The 12,929-nt window shown below is 39.4% G+C and overlaps 1 long non-coding RNA gene across 14 annotated transcripts in view; it reads right to left on the reverse strand.

The window, feature by feature from the left end:
• The window catches only part of LOC106018641 (uncharacterized), a 245,013-nt gene that overhangs the window by 51,335 nt on the left and 180,749 nt on the right, over window positions 1-12,929 (reverse strand). For all 14 annotated transcript variants that reach the window (XR_011811244.1, XR_011811246.1, XR_011811247.1 and 11 more), the window contains one exon: window positions 3,046-3,107. This is a non-coding gene — a long non-coding RNA (uncharacterized lncRNA). The remainder of the gene's footprint in view (window positions 1-3,045; window positions 3,108-12,929) is intronic.

Here is a 12,929-nt window from a genome sequence, read left to right on the forward strand (position 1 = left end):
AAAAATGTAGGTGAGAGATCTGACAGTTCCTAAAGGATAGCAAATGCTAAATTCTTACCAAAAATATTTTTCCTCTAATGGTTCAGCAAAATGAGTTACTTGACAACAGCTCAAAAGCAAAGACATGCCTTCTCATCGAGCCAAGACTGACTTACTGAAGGGACTCTTGCCTCAGTGCAAATAAAGATCAAACAGCACACTGACATCTAGAAATCACTTTCTGTTTATATCAGGATTAACTTGCCTAATATCCGCAATACCCTAAAAAGATCAGTCCTCCTCTAAGCCACACAGCCCTTCAAATAACTTGAAATATCAAGTTAAAACTGAAGAAGCCATGTAATCATCTTCCACCACTGCACTGTTCACCTTTGTATATCACAAATAAGTGAAGAAAGGACATCTCTTTTTTGGCAGTAGTTTTTGTTGGTGAGAATACCAGTCTAGCTACCCATATCACACCTCTCACACATGAAAAGAAAGCAATTACACCTAATAAAGATACCACCTATGCTTTACAAACCATACATGTACAAACATATTCATCAGTCAGGTCCATCAAGGAAATGGCAAACACTGGAAACACTAAGGTAGATGTGATGTGTGGAAAACTGACCAAACAGTGGTCTTTCTCCATTTACTTTTGCTTTCTCCATTTACTTTGCTTTACGCACTTTTCAGGCATGCAAAGTGATGCTGGCTGCTTTTAAGATGGTGTTTACTCTCACTTTGGAACAAACTGCTTTTTACAACTCAAAGAGTAGGAGCATCTGCAGGCACCCTATTAAAATCTGGATTTCATAAACTGGAAATATTGGGCACATTAATTATATTTTCTAGAAGTAATTGGATTCCATAAAATAACAGGTCCCACTCACTTTAATGCAAATCAAGAGTAAGTCATCCCAGGACAGCCTGGTTGTACTGATTAATAACTAGCATGAAGAGGTAATATAAGGAAGCTATTTGACTTCATCATGTTTTAATTTTGTGTGTGCCCACGACAATGTCATATACGTTCAGTTCAGCACAGAGTAACAATGTGTTACCATTATACCTGTCATCTCCAGCTGGACACCAACAATCTTTTTGAACTACAGGCAGGTTCAATACTGAAAAGGTATTGCTAGGTGTTTTGAGAGCATACACATTGAATCAGTGCTTCTTACCAGAGAAAACAATGAAGGTAAAATGGTCAGAAATGCTATTCATTTAGGCGTTTATGAATAGATACAATGCTAACTAGGTTCTCCTATGTGCAAAAGGTGAAGAAAATTAGCTATGTTCACTTGAGAACTTGCATTAAGCTGCATATTTGTGAACAGGAGCTGAATGAGGACTGAACAAAAGCATTTTCTGGTTTCCACAGTCCAAAATCTGTAATACATCACTGGTTTCATTGGAGGCAGATATTTGTGGAATGGGGTATTTTCTTTGAAATGTGTCTTTCTGAAAGTATTTTGTTAGCATACTGAATGCCCCTCTTTCCTAGTACATGTAAGACTGAGCTGGTAGAGTGGGATTAGAGAAGGGACAGAAACAATGCTCAATGTCATACTGAAGTTTTGAAGCTTGGAAGGCAGGAGACAGACCATTAAAAGATCAAACTGTAGAAAAATCCTTACCTGTTACTTGAAAGTATACAGAAAATAAATTTAAGATGGTAACTCTTTATATGGTCATTTGTTCTGTGAATTAGCATAACAGCTACAGGCTCAACTTACTCTTGTAAAGCAGACTAATATCCAAATTAAACTTTATAGGGTAAGAAATAACAAAACAGACAGGATAAATACAATCAGAAGGAAGATGTTGTAGTTAGTGGTGTTTCTGTTCACATGGGAATTTGGGCATGGGTGGAAGGTGTTGCTTGCTATTTGTTTTTACAGCTTTACTCCTCTACCCATTTCAAAAACTCCCCTAAGATTACAGTAGCAGCCTCAGTCATATCTCCACAGAGAAAGTTTTTAAACCTTTGTTAAAGAGTTTCATAAGAGCTCTGTGCTATTTAGGTTTCCTTAACTTGTTTATTAAGTTAGATAAATCCATTCTTGACTTCTGAATTAAACAAAATAGTGAAGCGCACAGGAGTCTCAACTTTCACTACAACTTATTTCAAGCTTGTGATTCAGTGCCTGAGGTTAATTCTCCAGTGGGTCCTGGGACTTAAGAAAAGGAAATGAGCACATCTCAGAGAAGGGGTAAAACTCAGGGCTAAGGCAACTACTTCAGGTAATGTTATACAGGAGGAAAAAAAAAATCCTCTGGAAGGTAGTTAACATATTCCCTGCACTTTTCCTTTATGGTAACACTTTACTGGCATCAGTTACAGCCAACTGAAGTCACTGTTTTAAAACAACAAAACAAACAAACAAAACAAAACAAAAAACACAACAATTCATTAGGTTCTAGCCTTTCCTTGACACTTCAAATATAAATGTCAAGATATTTTATTTTGTTGGTGTTTTGAGACACTCAACTTTTCAAGACTGGGCACTTCTCCAAAAGCTACACTCCAGCTTTTGCCTTGAATAATTTTGTGAATTGCTACGGCCCATTTTATTCATAGGGTCAGAGCAGATGATTATAGTCATCTCTTCTGGTCTTAAAAGCTAAACAACCCTATGCTAGCCAAGAAATCATAATGTTTCAAGTGGTAGAATATTTTTTTTAATAGAACTTCTCGGTACTCTGTAATTTTCTTAACATGTCAATGACATTTAAAACCTAATGGAAGTTCCCTCTGTCTCTTCTTAAAGAACACTCCCTCTAATAATGTATTTTGTATCAACACAGACGTGTTTTCCCTCAGGATGGAGAGTTTCTAGTTGGAGTGCCATGAGTCATACAGCTTTTCCTTCTTTTGTATAAATTAATTATTTTAGGGGATTTTTTTCTTCCTATTTAACTGTATGAATTTTTGTCATTTTCATTTCCATCTTCAAGATGTAAGCAATCTCACTCAAAAATTCAAATCAATTCATTCTATCCATTCATTGTGATTTTTATGATTGAATGTTCTTTATTAGCCATTTTTCAACTTACCATGTAAAACAGCACCTCTTCACATAAACTTCTCCTTGTTTCTTATCCATAGATCTTTATGTCTAAAACAAAACCAATATTTCTGGAGTTGATATTTTAAACCATGCAGAATATAAAAACAGGAATTGTATATTAACTGGTCAAAACCAAACCTCCTGGAGTGATGAAATGTTGTGATGGAACATAACAAACAATTAGATATATTTTTCATGTTAATTCATACTGGAGAATTAACATTCTGGATTTTAAAATACCAATTACAAAATACATTTTTACTTTTCTTCTTCTTAAAACATACCATGAAAGGGGGAAAAAAACAACATCTATATGCAGTAATATAAGATAGAAAAAGGTTTAATTGTGTTATCTAAATCCTCATTCTGTGAATAATTTTTGCAGCTAAGGGTTTAATTAAAAAACAATTCCTCCGTGACACACATTCAAAATACATTTCCCCTTTCTTCAGGTGAAATGAGGTAACTTTCATTGGCTACAATATTGGTGGAACTAAAAAACCTTATAAATATAGAATAAAAAGAAGGCTGCTTTCGCCAAAAAATGGACATGTACACACGCATATATATAAACATTGCATGCAAGAAGAGTTGGGATTGGACAGAGAAACTAAAAACAAGTACAAATCAATCTGCTTGATAATGGCTCAAATACAGCTGACTAAATTCCTGTATTCCTTTTCTAGGGAAAATTGCAACATCTTGAAATTGTCTTTTATTCTAAACCAGAACTGGACCACAAATTTCAGAATTTACTCAGTACAGAAACTAAAAAATCTATGCTAAGCAGCAATGACACATTTAGAAATTATAACAGTATAATTAACGTAAAAGAAAGTGGAACATGAGCATTTTGAGTCTACTGATGTCAAAAATCTGGATCACTTCTTGTATTTGCCAAAATCAGTACACTACAGAGAAATCTTGCTAGGTTGATACATAATTATTTAATACATATGGATGTAGCCATATATTTGCACATGTAATTGAAAGCTAAAAAAAAAAAAAATTAATGGATTTACTTGAAAGGTAATGTTTACAGATCACACATCAGATCTCATAAAAGAATAATCTTTTACTGGGGCAATGGCACAACTAAAACTAAATACTGCATGAATGTAGAAGAACCCAAGGACCCAGGCTTTGGCACTATAAGCATACTCTCCACCATCCAGACCTTTGGCTTAGGGACTTCGGAGCAAATGGAGGTCTCTTCTTGTATTTTTTTTTCTGGAGTAACTGGGAGGGATTTGAAAGAGGTGGAGAAGAGACAGACCCTAATCATAAAACACCCATCAGCCACTCGCTAGAGCAAGGGAACTCCAAGCAGTGATAATGAGTTTTAATTTGCTACTAATGTACAGCTGCAATGGGAGAAGCAGAAAAGTCATGTCTGGACTGCTTTCCCTGAGCCACAATAGCACATTTCCTGGACTAGTAGTGTAGTTTACATGCTGTCAGTCCTGTAGCATAGTGCCTTAACATATAAGCTTTGTAAAGTGAAATTTCATTCTGCTACAGCAGCATATTGCTGTAAATTAGGCCACCAGTGAGCAATCAGAGCTGATCTTCTTACAGCCTTTTGTAACATCATTTATGCAGAAGCCAGATTTCTATTCTTCTGTGCAGGAGCCTCTAGAAATAAATTCACAATGAAGAAAATGCTTTCACAATTTCTGATAGCTTTTCTTCCTGGACAATACAGAATATTTCTTAATTTATTCTGAGATATGTAAGAGAGACTCTGGGTCTCACAGGTCATAGCATCCAAGAGCAGGAAAGAAAGAAAAGTCTATAGCACAGGACTTCACCAAAAGCCTTTTAGAAATACAAGTATAGCAACTAGCTCACCCTCCCTCACTTCATTAGTGACCTCTTCAAAGAACTCCAATACATTTGTAAGGCGTGGTTTATAATTCATCACTCAGTAATAGGATAAAGAGTTTTCATTCAAAATTTCCTTTTAATTTTAGTCAACATAATGAGACAACTGTTAATGAATCACAACCAGCCTAAGTGTAAGTGGAAACATCTCTGCTTATTTAATGGATTGTACCCATTTCTCTCAGGACAAGACTGGGCCATTGATGTGCCGGTTGCTTATGGGTTTCTGATGAGTCTGATTTGCTCCCTAGGAATCTGCTGGTATGTCTATAGGAATCCTGAGAGCTAGAGCTTGCTGTGAGAGAGTAGCTACCATTGAAAATGAAAGCTAGAGTGCTCAAAAAGGCCTAAAGAGGGTTAGAAGCTCATCAGTAAGCCCTAAGACACTTAAGTTCCCTGGGCACCTCAATCAGATTAGTTACAGATAGGAAGTGCTAAAATGGGATTGCACCCTGTGATGTGCAGGGTGGGGAAAATGCTGGATTTCCTATATCCATCGCATCCTTGTTTCTGTCAGAGGTCATATCCTGCTGCTCATAACAAACACAGCAGCAAGGGCAAAAATTACCAAAAAAAAACTGTATTTGTTATTCTAGAACATTTGTCACAATCCTCTCTGTACGTTCAGTAAACATGCAGCCACGACAGGGAAGAAACAGTAATCTACAGGCAACACAGCTAAAAAAGCTTCTGGTCACAATTGGGAATTCCTATACATCCACTTCCCTACTGTGAAGTAAATGCCAAAGAGAAAAAATAGATTTTTCCAGCCCCCATCTCACTCCAGCCATGCAATGAGCTATGTGTTAATTTGTAATAATATGGAAGAAAATGAATGCAAAAGTTTAAGTAAAAGCAGTAAAAGTAAAAACAGGAGAACAGAGCTTGCAGAACAGGAGGAGCTTAGTGACCAGGAATGTGGTATGTGTAATGAACTATTCTGAAAACATTAAATGGAAAACATAAACATTAAATGGAAAAATGTGTGTATATATATATATATATATATATAAAATATATATATATATATTTATTTTTTTTTAATTAAAAAAGTCAGAGGTTGTGCAGGTATCCATCATGCTCCCTGGTTGTGGAATACAGGTACAGGCTCAGAGCAGTAAACAGAGGCTTCTACTCTATTGCGAAGTTCACTGAGAGTATTTGTCCACTCATAGTATCAGAAAGGAGAAAGACCTTTTGCTCTTTTTTTTTTTTTTTTTCCCCAATGTATATACCTTTTATAACATGTTGGTTTATCTTTGTCTTACTGTTTTATGTGGGGGAAATGAATTGCAGATTATGAAAAGGAACAAACAAAAAGTATGAAAGCAAATGCAGCTAAGTACCCTGATTGTCTAAAATTTGATTATTATCAGCAAGTAACTCCCTTGTAAGAGTAGCCCTAATTGACTATTAGCAGGAGTAGCTAACAATTTCAAGGCAATTAATAATATTTTAAAATAATTAGTTGGCTAATATATTACATTAGAGCATACGGTAAGCAGAACTCTTGCTAATTATATATATTATTCTCCCTACTTTGCTTAATGAAGGTGTCTGGCTTTTAGATTAATTCATTCTCTCTTTTTTTTAATCAGTGTAACTAATCCTCCCACATACTATTATAACATTAAAGCTGAAAAATGTGGATGAAGCAGTGAAAGAAACACAAAAAAAGAGCATTAAAATGAAGATTTAGTTTCAGGTTGCAGAAGCAGTTGCACAAAGTAAAGAATTAAGATGTAGGGAATTTGAGAGAAAATGCAGAAGCCTGAGTCAACATTTATTTGAACACCTTCTGCCTAATGCTGAAGGCATAAATCGCCACACACAGAAGTAATAATACCTAGATCATCCCAATTTTCATAACAAAGCATTTTTTCTGACAAAAATATTACCACTCCAGACCTTAAATGGCTGTTTTTTTGTTTGTTTGTTTTTATTTATTTTCTGTTTTCTCCAAAAGCAAAGGAGAGGTGTCTGCTGCTGTGACTGCACAAGTGAATTACCTCCTCTGGCATCCAGAACAGACAAGTTTTCCTGTCCTGGGTACCAGAAATGTAACATAACTTGCATTCCTTCCCCTAGCTCAAAAAAAAAAAAAAAAAATTCCCTGCAAAAATGATCCCTGCTTTGGAGGGAGGTGTGTTGGAGGAAGCTCTTCCTTGGTATTCCCCAATAAGAGTGAGAGCTGTCCCATGTCCCAGACTTGGTCCATGATGTCGCCCACCACACGCACCTACACACCCTGGGTACTCAGCCCTGCACACACAGTACAGGGGCTCTGCCCCAGCTCTCAGAAATCCCTTCCCCACCTCCTCAGTGAAGCCTGGGCAGCACCAACCATCTGAAATGCAACAGCTCCATGAGGAGACATGAGGTCGACCTGCCCATTTAACTTACCCCACTACATCTCCTAACACTGTCCTGCAGGTGTAATCCTCTTCAGGTTCCAGGAGGAGCTGCTGGATGTTATGGAAAATGACTGCTCTTTCAACAGGACAAAATCACAAAAGGAACCGTTTCAGCAGTGAATGTCTCTCAAATAAATATCAGACCAGGGCCAGGCTTGAGCTGTGAGTTTGCTGGTAACTTACATACACCTGGTATATAAGTTGTCTGCGCTATGAAATATAAAATAAAGCCTTTACACCAGCAGTGCCTTATTACATCTGCATTTTGAGACAAAAAGAGTACAGTAAATGACCATGCCTATTAAATGAGTATGTTCATTTGAAAACATTCAGAAGACACGCATGTTCATCCCCAAACCAGCACGCCCCCCAGTTCAAGCATGCAGGGGTGGGTACGGATTCCCAGAAAAGCAGTTCTGCACACAGCAATACGTGCCTACAGCTTACCACTTGCACACACCTACTGCCTTTTTGTCTTTGATCCTGCCAAGCATACACAGAGAAACTTCTTGTCCTCAGTTTGCACTGTGGGTATGAGGAAGCAGCCTGTTTCCAGGACCGAGACTTCTCAAAATACTGTTCTACCACTGTTTATCACATTTTAACCATGATAGAGTAGGATGGCTCTTGGGTCCCAAGAACCAGGCAAGGCCACGTGAGGCACATTAATAATAAATGAAGACATAAATGCATCTTGACTCGCTGAACATTACTTCCTTTTATTCTATCGGTAGAAACCAATGCACGCACAAACACAATGTACTGAGGTCCTCCCACCTTTGTGAAAAATCTTTACACTCAAGTTTTGAGTTGCTCAATTATTTTTCTTGTAGTCCTAAAGTGCAGGTGATCAATTCCTTTTCTCACCAGAACTCCAACTAGTAGTAAATAATATTGTAAAAGACATCTAAAAAGTAAACGGTTCATAGTAAATTCCTTTAATACTGCTGTAATACTTTCTCTTGGGTATTAATTCGTGTAAGACTTTTTTCTTCTGATTTTCATTGAAATGACTGGATGGCACAAGACACTGGATATTTAACACGCAGAGCCTCTTATCAAAAAATAAACACGCTATCCATTTGTTGGAATACATTGCACTACATACCACGCAGCAGAGATAAAGGCTAACAGACTACAGGATAGCTCAACAAACTGGTGCTTTGCACCTTATCTATTCTTGGTACCCACACATGGTCCCTCAGCTTTAAGCCAGCTTCCAAGCTTTTCAACCATTAATGAAAAAAGAGCAGTACAGACTTGAGGCAAGTACTCAATGATCATTTGAGTGAGTGACAGCTCTCTCCAGTCAACAACACCTTTAATATTCAGTCTAGTTATTGTCCTTTAAGGGCTCAGGTAGCAACAGGAAAGGCGATAAAAGTACTTAAATATTATCTATTTATAGATAAATTTATATTCAGACATTTGTATCTCTGTCTATATATCCTACTCACAGAATGGGCAGAATCCAGTAAAGATGCTAAATGAATTAAAAAATACCCTTCCTGGTGACTCCCATCACCTGGCGAACACTCATTACTGAGACACTGTTCGCACACTGACCTCAGATGCTGACATGGGGCAGCGATGCTGCCAGCTTCCCCTCAAGTAAAACCCCAGAGATGCATGTTATGCCTCTCTCCCCTGGGAAAAAGGCACCAGGGCAGGAATACAGACTTCCTTGCAGGCACTGAAGCCCCTTTTTGAAACGTGCAGAGGAAATGCCAGGTTTGGGTTTGCCAAGTACCTGATTTCAGGGTTCATTCTGATACCTCATATAAATTTCTCTGGTGTGTGTTTGGCACTACATGTTATCCTAGACTGATCATATGTTCACAGATTGCAGAGAGTGTGTGAAAGTCTTTTTTGCTGTAGTTACTGGGCGAAGTCACGTCTGTTACCTGGTACTCATGCAGAGAAATCTGTAATCTGAGAACAGATGGTCTGGGAGAGAGAGACGCTGTCTGGAAGACTGCAGAGTTTTTTACTCAGAGGAGATGAAAGAGGAATGAACAAACCCACCACAGCATGACAAAAACATGAAAATATAGAAGAATGTCAGTCCTGAAGGTCATTCCTTTAGAATTCACCAACTGTCTATGCACCATATGTGCACATCAACACACCAAAAAGAGCCCACCATCCTGTTGCACAGAGCAGGAGGTAGCTTAGCCAAAAATTACAGGATTGTAGACTTCCCATTTACAAAAGTGACATACTCTACAGTCTAAGCACACAGCCTGCAAAGAATCTGAAATATATATATATAGCAGCTTCTGCTCAGGATTTATTTTTTAATAAAAATTTGATACCAATAAACTGGAACTAAAAAATTCACATCCTAGTCTTCAAGTCTTTGCAGGATATGTTTAGATCCTATATATATATATATATATATATATATATATATTTATTTATTTATTTTTTAACAGCTTGAGATGCAGACCAAGCCTAACTTTGGAGTCCAGGTGCTCTTGGAACCAGTGGCATCTGCCGTCAGGACAAGCCCATCCTCCCAAAACAGTAACATGAAATGGGCTGTTACCAAAATGCAGCACTGCATTACTCCAGAATAAATTGGGTTGGATCTAACCAATCATAAAATTCTTATTCAGCCTCCTTGATGCTGGAAGTTGTAGTAATCAGCATCCAGACCGAAGCTACGTGGTGCTGCCCTGCTCGTGGAAGCACCCACCTCGCTGGCCTCAGAGCCCCCAGCTCCAGGTGCAGGTCTCCCAGGGGCAGGAGCGCACCCCAATATACCTCAGTGAATCTAGGCACAGGTCACATTGGAGCTGTAACAACACAAAAGTCCACAAGGTGCAGGAAATAAAAAAAAAGGACTGAAGGTCTGACGTAGTGCCCTAAGACAGCAGAATCCTACTGGGCCCTGTGTGGCCTTGAGCATGGCCCTGTCGTCGCCCACGCCTGGCAGTCTGATGCGGCTCTGTTCAGTCCCCACAGCAGCTATCGCAGCTATTGGCAGCAGAGACACACCCTGAAAAATAAACTTTCCTCTTGCATTCAAGTAAAAACTTGTGACCATCCCAAGCCCACGTTCCCCCAGGCATCGTTTTGTAGTTCAGCCAGAGTAAAAGCAAGCACGACTTTGTGTGGGGAAGGCAGCGCGACAGCAAGTGGTGAGGTTGTGTGGAGGGACAAGAAGCCAAGGGATCACTCGGTCAATATTTTGCTCCCAGTACTAAAATGCCCATGTGTGACTGGTATTTAGGGAAAGCTGGACCTTGTCAGAAAACACCTCCAGCCCTGTGAATTACACACTGCAGGTACTCTCAGCATGGGCCCCTCTCAAAGCTTCTCGGATAAAACCTGCCTGCAGGAGCAGGGAAGGGAGGAAAACTGAGACATTGCCCCAGCGCAAATCACTGGATAAAATTGACAGTATTACCCTCACATAAAACTGATTTCAAATGATAATTAGCCCTAATCAAAGAGGATGAATTCAGTATAAAGGTGAGGTGTTGCACTCTCACCAAATTATCTGAATGGTGCTGAATTTTTAGCTTTTTCAGCCTACAGCTGAACATTCTACTTGTAACACATCAGATGAAGCCAATTTTAAGAACACTTCAGTTTTAGGCCAGCACAAGATTTCACATTTGGGTGCTATCCAGTACTTCAAGCAATTTTTCACAAGAAATCTACATTGTCAGAAATAGACAAGCAACGATGTGTTTTACTTTCTCATTCTTCCAGCAATGTGTCAGTCAAGTCACTAAGTTAATTTACAAATGGGACCAAACATTTGTTTGCTTCTCAATAAAACTAAGTGGTTCTACCATTAAAAGGCAGAATTCCTCTTCCCTCCCCTCTTTCTGTCCCAGTGAGCAGCAGCAGACCAGAGTAACAAGATCCAGGATCAAACATGCTGCCAATGGAGTGAAAGAAATCCATCCTTTGACAATAATAAATTGATCTATCATACCTCACAGCTAAGCTACTGAAGACGACAACGTCCTTTTGGTCAGTCTCAGTTATAAAAAGCAATTGCTTGGAGCCAAAGCTGGCTAAGACACTTTGGAGAGATATAAAGCATCTTACGGGAGAAATTGAATGCAGTGTCATTGTGTAATATAAAACAAAGATTTCAACTGCAGCTTTATACGTTTGTCTAGTAAGTTACGCAGATAGTAATCCTGCGAGCATGCGGAAAGGGCAAACATCAACTTAAAAGCCCAGAGCAACTCTGCTCTGCCTCTCACTGGAATAGTTTTACTCCTCTCTGGGGCAGAAAGGATTCAGGTAACACGGGCACTACACCGGCTGTGATGCCCTTCTTTTCCAGTCCCCATGGCTGCAGAACGGAGGGCTCTGCCTGTAAGAAAAAAGGTTTCTCAGCCTACAGACATCTAGGTAGGATGCAGGGAAGATTTTGTTACACACAGCCAAGTGGGACTAGGCACAAAATAAGAGAGAACGGTGTTTCAAACACCATGCACTATTACCAAGCACAGCACACAGTACAGAGAGTAAAAACTACCTCTGTCTTCTGACTGGGAGAACAGAGCTTCTGAAGCTTCCTAATAGCTACAGCTTTCAGAAGTTGACTGAGAAAATGACTATGAATTTTCACCTTGAGGATATTCACATACCTCTGTAACGGCTCCCACTACCCCCAGGCACTTTAAGCCCTTAATTCAGACAAGTCTGCGTGAGCTTCTCACCCTGGATGTTCACCTTCTACCTGCAAGCAGTGGGTGTCAGCAAACAGAAACCAGTCAGATGACAGATCTGTACAGGGAAACAGTTGATTTAGAAAGTACTGCAATGTTCTTCATAATTTGCTGTTAATTAGGCAGTGGGATTACAGACACCCTAGTATTGCATGCTGCACAAAAATAAAACATCAAAGAGCTCTGCTTTTAAATGAAGAGAACAAGGAAGCAGATGAGACATGTTCAGCTAAAGCCAAAGAGTGAGCTTCAGCACCTGGTAAGAGATCAGCTGGTGAGGGAGATCTTGGGAAAGACAGACACTCAAACAGAAATAAAGGACTCCAAATTAATTCTTGATACACTATCACAATCTGACAAACGTTAGTCCTCCAGCTGGGACCATGGCTGGGAAGAGTGGCCAGCGCTGTGCCACTGCAGATGCGCGAGAGTCCCTTAGCACCTCGGAGGGCAAAGGGGAGGGAGGACAGCCCTGCAAGCTCACACCAGAACAGCTAGCACAAACACAAGCCAGGACAAGGCCAGACAGGGAACGCTGTCACTTGAGAAGAGTTTGCTCATGCCTGTGGAGTGGGCGCAGATAACTCCCTCACAAGGCCACAACTCTGCTACAGAATGTGCAGATGTGCTACAAGCCTGCAAGCACTCATTTATTGCTTTTAAATTAGACACTGGTGCAAAAGCCAACAGGTTTCAATTGGGAGAATGAAAAAGCATTGGGAGCAAATGACTAACATTCAGTCTTTTTATACAGTGGTTCAGGTTCATCCCCCATCAAGAAAAGGGAAGCTAAAGGCACCTCGTATCACTTTTGTGATGAAAGTGATACACGGTTTGGAAAAGCAAGGGAACTGAAAAAAGGCAGAGGAAGCCTG

The sequence above is a fragment of the Anas platyrhynchos genome, chromosome 9 (assembly GCF_047663525.1).
Source record: "Anas platyrhynchos isolate ZD024472 breed Pekin duck chromosome 9, IASCAAS_PekinDuck_T2T, whole genome shotgun sequence".
Taxonomy (NCBI): Eukaryota; Metazoa; Chordata; class Aves; order Anseriformes; family Anatidae; genus Anas; species Anas platyrhynchos.